This window comes from Carassius gibelio, chromosome A7 (genome assembly GCF_023724105.1).
Source record: "Carassius gibelio isolate Cgi1373 ecotype wild population from Czech Republic chromosome A7, carGib1.2-hapl.c, whole genome shotgun sequence".
Lineage (NCBI taxonomy): Eukaryota > Metazoa > Chordata > Actinopteri > Cypriniformes > Cyprinidae > Carassius > Carassius gibelio.
This window is the reverse complement of record NC_068377.1, coordinates 184367-196164: the sequence shown is the minus strand read 5'-3', so window position 1 is coordinate 196164 and position 11798 is coordinate 184367. Positions and strand designations below refer to the sequence as shown.

General features: G+C 38.7%; 1 pseudogene; it reads right to left on the bottom strand.

Moving 5' to 3' along the window:
* Positions 1-3379: 3379 nt before the first annotated feature.
* LOC128017598 (gastrula zinc finger protein XlCGF7.1-like) overlaps positions 3380-11798 on the bottom strand; it is a 30805-nt pseudogene continuing 22386 nt past the window's right edge.

Below are 11798 nucleotides of genomic sequence, written 5' to 3'. Positions count from 1 at the left end.
AAAGGACCTCTACTGCCCTGAAAGACAGCGGAGACCAGGACAACTAGAGCCCCAGATACAGATCCCCTGTAAAGACCTTGTCTCAGAGGAGCACCAGGACAAGACCACAGGAAACAGATGATTCTTCTGCACAATCTGACTTTGCTGCAGCCTGGAATTGAACTACTGGTTTTCGTCCGGTCAGAGGAGAACTGACCCCCCAACTGAGCCTGGTTTCTCCCAAGGTTTTTTTCTCCATTCTGTCACAGATGGAGTTTCAGTTCCTTGCCGCTGTCGCCTCTGGCTTGCTTAGTTGGGGTCACTTCATCTACAGCGATATCATTGACTTAATTGCAAATAAAAACAGACACTATTTCAACTGAACAAAGATGACATAACTGAATTCAATGATGAACTGCCTTTAACTATCATTTTGCATTATTGAGACACTGTTTTCCAAATGAATGTTGTTCAGTGCTTTGACGCAATGTATTTTGTTTAAAGCACTATATAAATAAAGGTGATTGATTGATTGATTTACACTCGTCGGTCTTCACATGAGGGTTGCCGCGACCGCTGCGAAACCTAGTGCTTTGTATTAGCCTGATTACCTGTGATTGAAGTCAGCTGGACACGCCTCACTATTTAGCAAAATAGTAATAAGCTATGTAAAATAGACATAAGCTATGTAACAGTTCATTTCATTCACGAACGACATGTATCCGTTCATTCAGCTCGTTCACGAATGACGTGTTTCAGTTGAGTAATTTCAGACTCAAAATGAAACTCGTTCATTGCAGGGCGTATTCGTTCACTACATTGAACAAATCACATACTCTGTCACATCTCATACTCGAAGGCTATTGGCTCGAGGTTGAGTAATTCTGAGAGGATAAAATGGTTGTTACCCGGTTCACTGAGCTGCGCATGTGCTACTAATAGCGCCGCGCTGCTGTGGAGGGAGGAACTTCACTGAACGAGAAATATGAGTCAGTGGACGATTCGTTCACCTAAAAGATTCGTTCAAAATGAACGATATGTTCACGAACGACACATCACTACCATGCGTTCTCAGCTGTACCCCAAGCTCAACATCACTTACTTCTTTCCTATACGATGGCACAGTTTGCTTCCAGCTGACAGAGTGTTTGGAAGGATTGAGCAAGATATCCAGAAGCATACAACTATTCTGTTGCCAGAAGAGTAGACCAACATTTTGCTGAAGCATGGCACTGTCTATCAATATGGAAAGGACTGGCAGTGCTAGGACTTCAAAGAGGCAGCAGCCAGGTTCACAACAACTCAGAGATAATTCAAAATACACTGAAGCAAGAGTGCTGCAAATCTCTGGAGATAAGCAGGGGCTAAAGCCTGCTTTTGCTGGTGAATTTATGCCAGCACTCTGTGCTGAAGCGGGGAAAGAAGTGGTTTCAGTTCAAGCCGGCTCTTCTTCCGGATGTGAACTGCGTCAATGAAGCAAAGAGGACTGATGTCTTGAAGCTGCTGGGTGAGTTGGGAGCACCAAAAGCTGTACAAGAGTTCTATGAAAAGGTGTCTGAGAGATGTCCTCTTTTTGCACAGTTCTGTTTTTAAATTGCTTGTGTAAGCAATTGTAAGCTATTTACTAATTCACAAAGAGGTCAAGTCCTATTTTTATTGTTATCTTAATGTCGCTTTAAATTTAATGAATTAATTTATTCTCTGATATGCAGTTTATATTGGAACAATTATATTGGAATTGTTTGGGCCTTTTACATTTTTTTTAAAATTAAATTTAGAATACCTGTTTTGTGCACTGAATTGTTTTATACTTGAATTTTACATTAAATTATTACTTTACACTGCTTAAGTCTTATAAGCTTCTTATACAAAATGCACAGAAATTGACGTTTAAGAATGTAGCTCTGTTCTACTTGATTATACAATAAACCTCGGTTAAGTTTTTTATACTAGATGCACATAGCACAATTATGATATTGGTGAGCATTGTAAGTATTTAAGTTTTTATATAGACTGTTATTTTACACTTCAAAAAAATTCAGAATGTTTTGCCCTGTTCTTACATACATACTTGATTATACTGAATCGAATATGCATTGTTTACAACAATGTTTGCGATGTTTACATAGTTCAACTTATAAATCCCAAATATCAGAAATGACGTTATTGTTAAGATTTTATTGATGTCAATGTAATGTTACTGACTTAATGCACTTACTTGGATAGATTTATGTATTTTTTATTTAATGTTTGTGCAACATTTGTTTTTTGAATTGTTAAAATAAATGTACTGCTATTTTTGCCAATGTGGTTATACTTTGTGAATCTTTCTTTTACACACACATATATAAAATAATATATACTATATATATATAATAATATATTTACCCTGTAAAGAGGTTTGTCTACTGTTTCGTTTGAAACGATTATGCTCTAATCTTTTTCAGTGTTTCTAGTAACATTTGAGTGATTTTTCCAATATTTGCTATGTCCTATCCCAAAGAGGTGGATTAAGAGGTTTTTGTGAAAAAAGCACAAGTGGATTTAGCTGGTTTTAATGCAAAAGAAAATCTAATTTGTTAAAAAAAAACTCACTGAATTGACTGAAGTGACAGTTTTGAAAAAAAAAGTTATTTTATTCACTGACATAATAACCTTATCAGTACCTTTAAAACAAAACTAATGAACGTGAACACAGGAGCCTGATAAAAAAATGCTCATTTAAGAAAATAAGTCTGATGGATTTACAGGTTTTTGCATCTGAACTCTTCATATACAGCCATTACAATGAAATGTTATATCAATTGCTTTCTTTATATTTTCATTTTAACATATAGATAAATTGAAAACAGACCAAAGATTACCCGTTAGATTTACCCAAAACGAATTATATGTAATGTTTAACCACTAAGAGACATCAGAGCCAGCGGCACATATCAGAAGGTCTAGCCGAGTTGAGGCTGCTCTCTGCGGATACATGATCACTGAGCTCCTCCTGACCGTCTCCGAAATCGGCGAAACACATTTTTAAATAGGCGCAGTCTTAATAAATAAACCATAGATTTGAGTTTTAAACAATTACATTCTCGTCTGAAATACTTTTAAAATTACATTTCATGACACAATAACAGTAATATTTTGAAAATTATCAGAATAAATGGTGGTTGAACTCAACCAATGCTGCGTGAACTCAACAATCAGCATGTTTCGCGCCCAAGTCCTCCCCCGAAAGTTCCAGAACTTTGAAAAAGTACCACCTCCGCCAGCAGGGACTTTTTTTTACCCAGAACTTTATTTAGTTCCTGTGGTGGAAAAACACAGAGTACCTGCACAAATTACCTAGTTCCTTTGTAAATGTCAGAATTAAATGTTCCCTCCTGGTGGAATGAACCTCCCCAACTCAATACAAGCAGCTGATTCCTTAGCCATCTTCAAGAATCGGCTTAAAACACATCTCTTCCATCTTTATTTGACAATCTAACTTTAACACTCACTATTCTAATTCTATTCTTTAAAAAAAAATCTAACTACCTTTCTAATCTTTTTGTATTCTATTTTCTTTTCATTTATTATGCAATTTTATATGTGTGTGTGTGTGTGTATAAAGACCTCTAACTAGCTTGCTCTATTCTTTTTATTTATTATCTTATTTAAAATCCCATGCTACGTGTACTGTGTTAACCTAACTGAGACTCGTTATAGCACTTACATATCATTGCTCTTTTTTGTTGTTTTTGATTGCTTCCACTGTCTTCATTTGTAAGTCGCTTTGGATAAAAGCGTCTGCTAAATGAATAAATGTACTAAATGTAAATGTAATAACGTTCATTGACCACAGAATAAAGATCCAACAGTAACTGAAGTCAGTAAGACTGCAGTTATCATGTCTGTAAGTTCAGTTCAAACATACAGTATAAAACAATCTTCACATTATACTTCAGCTTCACATCACAGAAATGATGAATGAACTTCCACTGCTTCACGAATCCATCATCTATTATCAAGTTATTTCAATCTCAAGGTCTCAGGGCAAACATTTGCTATCTGAATAGGGATTTTAAGTTGATCTAAATCTCACCGTACAAGTGATACATGCATTATAAGACAAGTGAATATAATATAAGACTAAAACACAAATATATCATATCTTGAAGCAAAATGATACACAAGAATAAACCTTTCTGACATTGTTCTTTAGGGAGGAACTCTATCTTTGAGTTGATCTGAATCACAGTTAAATCTGCTGGTTTTGAAGATGAAGATTAACTTTATTCACTGCGAAAACATTAAATAATGTTTCTTTGTCAAGTCACTTGTAATGACAGATTCATCAGATATTTTATTGCTTGATGCATCGTTGTGTCACGTGGTGAGGAGCTGAAAGTACTGGATCTGAAGATAATACTGATTGGTTTTTGTATGACTGTGTAGAGAAGATGAATGTTTGAAACACTTCCCACATTCAGTTCAGTGATATAGTTTCTTTACAGTATGGATCCTCTCGTGTGTTTTAAACAGTTTTCTGAAGTTAAAGTCTTGTCACGCTCAAAGCACATGTACTCTTTCACACCAGTGTGTGTTTTCTGATGTACTTTCAAATATTTTAGAAATGAAAAACTCTTTCCACACAAATGACATGAATGTGGTTTCTCCTTTGAATGAACTCTCAGGTGATTCTTCAGACCTGAAGCTCTCAAAAATGTTTTGCTGCATTGAACGCATGCATGCAGTTTCTCTCTAGTGTGGATGTTCATGTGTTCATTAAGGTTTGATGATCGTGAGAAACTCTTTCCACACTGATCACAAGTGAAAGGTTTCTCTCCAGAATGAACTCTAGTGTGCTCTGTAAGGTGCCTTTTAAGTGTGAAACTCTTCCCGCACTGATCACATGTGTACGGTTTCACTCCAGTGTGGATCTTCTCATGTCTTTTCAGTTCTCTTAGCCGACGGAATCTCTTGTCACAGTATGAACACTTGTATGGTTTCTCTCCAGTGTGGATGTTCATGTGCTCCTTAAGGCTTGATGATTGAGTGAAGCTCTTCCCACATTGATCACATGTGTATGGTTTCTCGCGATTATGAACTCTCATGTGAAGCAAAAGTTGATGTTTGAATGAGAAACCCTTTCCACACTGAGTGCAGTTGAAAGATTTATTGGCCATTTCATTTAAATCTTCCTGTTTGCAACTCCGTTGTTTTTCTCCAGTTTTAACATGATTTTTCTCTTCAACTTCAATAATTTCTTCATTTTCTTCAATCAACTCTGAAATAAAAAAGTGAAAAAGGTTTGTAAACTCTGTAACTGATTAAGACGACAACTGCTATAGCACATTTTTGTAATTTATCAATCTTTGTAGGGTTGATGTTTTTTTTTTAAACATTATAGGCACAAATAACATGTTTCTATAGGAAGAACTATTAAATATTTTTAATCAACTAGGCAATTATCCAACATAATGCTATTGAAAAAGTACCCTATTACAACAAATCTAAATCTGCTCGAAAATTTATAACCATCTGCATTATTAATAATGAAGAAAAAACAAAGACCTGTTTGCTCTTCAGAATCTTCTGTGCATTTCATTCTACAGGATTTGTGTAAAGAGCTTCATTGAATAAGAGTCTGTGTGTGTGGAAGAAGCAGATTTGACACAAACAACATGGTTAGCATTAACATTTCATCTTTTAATTATCATTAAAACCATATTAGATTACTGCAATTTGAACAACTTGCGATAAGTATTGTCCAGCAAAAAGCTTAGCTTTCAGTAACAGTCTCCGGTGCACACAGCACACAGAGTAGTTTAGTTTTAGGTAAACTTCCTCAGATTTCCCCTGCTCAGGGAGTAATGAACACTGTGTAGGGATCATGTCATTGGAGACACAGTTCATGCACAGAGCTCACTTCTAACGAGCTGATTATCTGAATCAGGTGTGTTAACAAAGAGAGACATTAAAAATGTGCTGAGCTGAAGGTCACGAGGATTGGAATTGAGAACTGCTGACCTAAAGGAAATGTTCTTAAATGGCAATGTTGTTTTGTCCACAGAGGTTACAGAAACAGCTGTAATTCAGCTTGTCCGTAAGTGCCACCTGCTGTAAGAGTGGATTTGCCAAGACTTTTATTTACATTCAGTCTGTGTGCAGCTTCTGTCTGGCCATTTTTTGACTGCTTGAGGAAAAAGAAGCTTAAAAAATATATCTAGAATTATTTATGGAGTAGATAAAATGCATATAATCATTTTTTAAGCAATTATCATTTTGACATTTTCTGTATTTAAAGGCTGAAGGTTTACTTTTTTATTAAACTTTTTCAAAGCTTTATTTGAACATTTACATTAGATTAGATTACATCTAAACATGCTATTAAACTGTTGTCAGTCAAGTTGTCATTTAAAATCTGGACATCATTGGTAATGTTATTGTTTTAGTGATTATGCAAACAAAGTCATTTTATTTGCTGTTTTTAAATATAAAACTTGGTGAAGTGATTTGTGTGTCGGTACTTTTTTATCATCTCCAGTAGGGACGCACTGGTTGACCGGCCATAAATCAGAACCAGTTTTTGGTAGTTTTTCAACCGATTTTTCCTGAAGTGCGCCCGCGTGCACAGACTACATTTTAATCATTTGCTATCATTTCAGTTGTGTGGAAGTATTTTGAAACAGGCACACAGGCAGCCATTCAGAGCTACATGTCTGAGGCACAGAAAGCAGGAACCAAACAGCTGTGGGTGTACTGGCGCACAAATAAGAGTCTTTCCTGCGCTCACTGATCCTCCGCGTGAGTACTGTACCTGTCCGCATCCTGCACAAGTGGAGACAGTGAAGGGACAAAACTAAAATCCTTTTTTTTTTTAAGGAAACTTGCATACACGTTTGAGAAGACAGAATTAAATGTCAGTTCTGTATAGGATGATTATTTTTATTTTACCTTAAAAATACATTGACTTAATTTCATTAAATCACCTGCTGTAGCACACTGAAAATGTTTTCACAGTTAAATAGATGTTTCATTCATCCAATTTAAAATAATGAGTAATGATTCACATCTATATTTTTTTACTTGAGCCAATAGTTATTTATTTTTCATTGGATCCTAGGAGCCATGTTGTCCAGGGTAATATGCCCCCGGTAGGTTCTCCCAAGGCAAACAGGTCTTAGGTGACGGGTCAGACTAATAGTGGTTCAATAGCCCTTTATGAATAATATAAAAACAAGGACCATGACATCGCTCATCAAGGCGCAGCCAGGGTCTGGCTCCAGGGTGGGGGCTCGAATGCGAGCGCCTGGTGGCTTGGCCTCCCCTCATGGGGCACAGCTGGGCTAAGCCCGAAAAAGGTGGGGCTGACCTACCGTGGACCCACCATCTGCGGGAGGAATCATAAGGGGCTGGTGCAATGTGGATCGGGCAGGAGTCGAAGGCAGGGGACCCAAACGACCTGATCACTGGACATGGAAACTGGCCTTAGGGATATGGAACTCTGGAGTTGCACGCGGCGAGAGGTGGTGGGCTGGTGTGGGGTTGTTCATAGCTCCCCAGCTAAGACGCCATGTGTGGGAGTTTACCCCAGTGAACGAAAGGGTCGCTTCCCTGTGCCTTCGAATAGGGGATAGGTCTCTCATTGTCATTTGTGCTTACGGGCCAAATGGCAGTGTAGAGTACCGACCTTCCTGAGGTCTTCGGGAGAGGTGCTGGAGAGTGCTCTATCCGTGGACTCTACACGGTCGAATACATGAGGATTGGCCCCCCTGATCTGAACCCGAGTGGTGTTCTGTTATTGGACTTCTGTGCAAGTCACAGTTTGTCCATAACGAACACCATGTCATCAGTGCACGTGGCACCAGGACACCCTAGGCAGGAGGTCAATGATAAACCTTTTGGTCAGTATGTCTTGGACACTCCGGTAAAGAGAGGGGCGGAGCTGTCAACTGATCACCACCTGGTGTTGAGTTGGATCCGATGGTGGGGGAGGAAGCTGGACAGACCTGGTGGACCCAAACGTATTGTGAGGGTCTGTTTGGAACGTTCATTTGGCTGAGCCCTGTCAGAGAGATTTTCAGTTCCCTCCTCCGGCAGAGCTCTGACCAGATTCTGAAGGAGGCTGGAGACATTGAGTCCGAGTGGACCATGTTCTCCTCCTCCATTGTCAATGCGGCCACTTGGCACTGTGGCCATAAGGTCTCTGGTGCCTGTTGAGGCGGCAATCCTTGAACCCACTGGGTGAACACCGGAAGTAAGGAATGCTGTCAAGCTGAAGAAGGAGACCTACCAGGCCTGGCTGGCTTGCAGGACTCCTAAGGCAGCTGATTCTGGCAAACCATACGGCGCCTCAGGAAGGGGAAGCAGAGCCCTGCCAACACTGTTTACAGTAGAGGTGGGCAACTGTTGACCTCAACTGGGGATATCGTTGGATGGTGGAATGATTACTTTGAGGATCTCCTTTATCCAACCGACATGACTTCCGTGGAGGAAGCAGAGGCTAAGGGCTCAGAGATGGACTTCACCCAAGCTGAAAATTGAGCCGATAGTCATACCTTGGATTCAGGAGTAACAATGCGGTTTTCATTCCGGTCGTGGAACACATGGACCAATTTTATACCCTCATCAGGGTGCTGGAGGGTTCATGGGAGTTTTCCCAACATGTACACATGTGTTTTGTGGGTCTAGAGAAGGCATTCGACCATGTCCCTTGAGGCCTCCTGTGGGGGGTGCTCCTGGGGTATGGGGTACAGGGCCCTCAGTTAAGGGCTGTCCGGTCCCTTTTTGACTGGAGCAGGAGCTTGGTTCCCATTGCTGGCTGTAAGTCAGACTTGTTCCCGGTGCATGTTGGACTCCAGAAGGACTGCCCTTTATCACGGGTCCTGTTCATTATTTTTATGAACAGGACTTATAGGCACAGCCAGGGGCCAGAGGATGTCCGGTTTGGGGACCACGTGATATAATCTCCGCTTTTTGCAGATGACGTTGTCATGTTGGCTTCATTGGGCCAGGACCTAAAGCATGCACTGGGATGGTTTTCATCCGAGTGTGAAATGGCTGGGATGAGAATCAGCACCTCCAAGTCCAAGGCCATGGTTCTCAGCCGGAAAAGGGTGGCATGTCCCCTTCAGGTTGGTGGAGTGCTCCTGCCTTAAGTGGAGGAATTCAAGTATCTTGGGGTCTTGTTCACGAGTGAGGGAAGGATGGAGTGGGAGATTGACAGGTGGATAGGTGCAGCTTCTGCAGTGATGCGGTCAATGTACCTGTCTGTCATGGTGAAGGAGCTGAGCTGCAAGGTGAAACTCTCGAGTTACCGGTCAATCTACGTTCCTACTCTCACCTATGGTCATGACCTGTGGGTCATGACCGAAAGGGCAAGATCCCGGATACAGGTGGCCAAAATGAGCTTTCTCCGCAGGGTGGCTGGGCGCTTCCTTAGAGATATGGTGAGGAGCTCTGCCACTCGGGAGGAGCTAAGAGTAGAGCCACTTCTCCTCCACATCGAGAGGAGCCAACTGAGGTGGCTCGGGCATCTGTTCCGGATACCTCCTGGAGGGCTTCCTGGGAAGGTGTGTTGGGCATGTCCCACCGGGAGGAGGCCCCGGGGAACACCGAGGACACACTGGCGGGACTATGTCTCTCGGCTGGCCTGGGAACGCCTCGGTATCCCCCTTGAAGAGCTGGAGGAAGTGTATAGGGAGAGGGAAGTCTGGGCATCTTTGCTTAGACTGTTGCCCCCGCGAACCAGCTCCCAGATAATGGATGGATGGATAGATGAATAAAACACTTTGCATCTTTGTTTTATTCGCACCAACATTATTTGATTTATTAACATTTTAGAATAATATATTCATATATTATACTCATACTTTTATTCGCACCAACATTATTTGATTTATTAACATTTTGGAATAAAATATTCATATATTATACTCATATTCATATAGCATACTTTCATTTAGACTCAATGGTAAATATCTTTTTTTATTTAAAACCAAATTTAAAACTAAAACAAATGCTGAATGCTCTTATTGAATGTGTGTTGATTGTGATTTGGTTTGGACTGTAGAACTATGTAATTGTTGCCTTTAATTTCACATGGTTACAGTTTATGTTTTCATTTAAGGCCAGTTCTATGTAGTTTCAACCCAATTCCAAAACAAAAGCTAAATGCTGATGTCTGTACATCTGTGTTTGTATTGAATGTAGGCTACTTACTGTGCAGTTTCTGCCGTTAATTACAGATGGTTATGGTTATTGTTTTCAATAGCCAAAAGCCAGTTTGGCCTATTAAATACCAAATAAACATCTTGTTTATGCATACTTTCCTTCTTTCTTGTTCGTTGCTTAAAGAAAAAAATAACTGAAAATCGGTATCAGAATCGGCCATGAAAAATCATGATTGCGCATCCCTAATCTCCAGCACATTAACAATACCGTGATAATACTGAAAACAGTGATAATTTTGCTCACTATAATTGTGATAAAAAATGTTCATAACGTTACATCCCTAGACTAGAGCCTTACAAATACAAAGCGTTCTCTTCATCAGAATTTTACTATATTAAAAGTACCAGTGTCAACACAGTCAACACAGAGCAGATCAATTTAAAATGTTCATTCTGTAACACTGCACTCACATGTGCTCATTTACACATTCTGTGCATTTCTGTTTTGTCTATCTTTCTATTGTTAACATCACTAACCAACTTTATTTTTCATTCTGCTTTATTTACATATAAAAACATATCCATCTAGAAATACAAAAAAAAAAAAGAATACAATGTAAATTCTTCCAAATGTAAATAAAACATGAAAAAAGCATAAACAGAAATTTGATTACATCCATCTTCGTTAACAATTACAGGTAAATAACTACACTAGAGCACATCTAAATATAGTTTTTTCTAACAGCTAAATTCAGATCAATTAAAGTAAATTATTAACATGTTATAGTTTTATATATGCAGTAATTGAAAGTGATCAGAAAATATTCTTTAAACAGCAAATAAGGAATGTAATATTTTGTAAATCTCTTCATCTGAAGAGATTTAAAATAACCCACGTGGCATACGGACTAATTATATGAACTATCAGGCAGTGTCTGTTCTAACAGTAACTAAAAAAGTAACTAAAACAGATTTTATCTGATAAAGATAAACCTTCAAAAGAGAAATAAAAAAAAAAAAAGCAGCAGCAAACTTGATATCGGTTCGTGTTCATTCCCATCACAGATAACGAGACAATCAGCAATATTATCACTGCAAACATTGAAACAATGATTCACACAGTATACAAAAACATGAAATCACTCAGACCTTAATGTATTTAAAGGAGTCATATGATATTGCCAAAAAGGACATTATTTTGTGTAGTTGGTGTAATGAAATGGTGTTTATTTAGTTTAAGGTTAAAAAAAAACATTTTCCACATACAGTATATTATTATTTCTCCTCTATGCACCATCTTCTGAAACGCATTGTTTTTTACAACATTGTTCTGAAAAGCAAGTATTAAGTATTCATCAATTCACTGTAGCCTATATATCACTGTATTGATTAATTGAGGGCATCGTTGGGGAATCTTGGAGCATGACATACAAGGACAGGGGAGTATTACAGCTCGGTCAATCTTCTTGTACATATATTAGACCAAAATGTCAAGTTTGAATAGTAAAAGCAACTGTTAAGATTGAAAATAAATGTTTAATTGTTTATCAAATTCTGTTTTAGCATGTCTAATTATTTGAATGCATAAAACAACTTAATTTATTTTTTCTTAAAGAAGCCTAATGATTTTTACCCTTAAAAAATTCTGTGCATTTAAATTTTTATTGT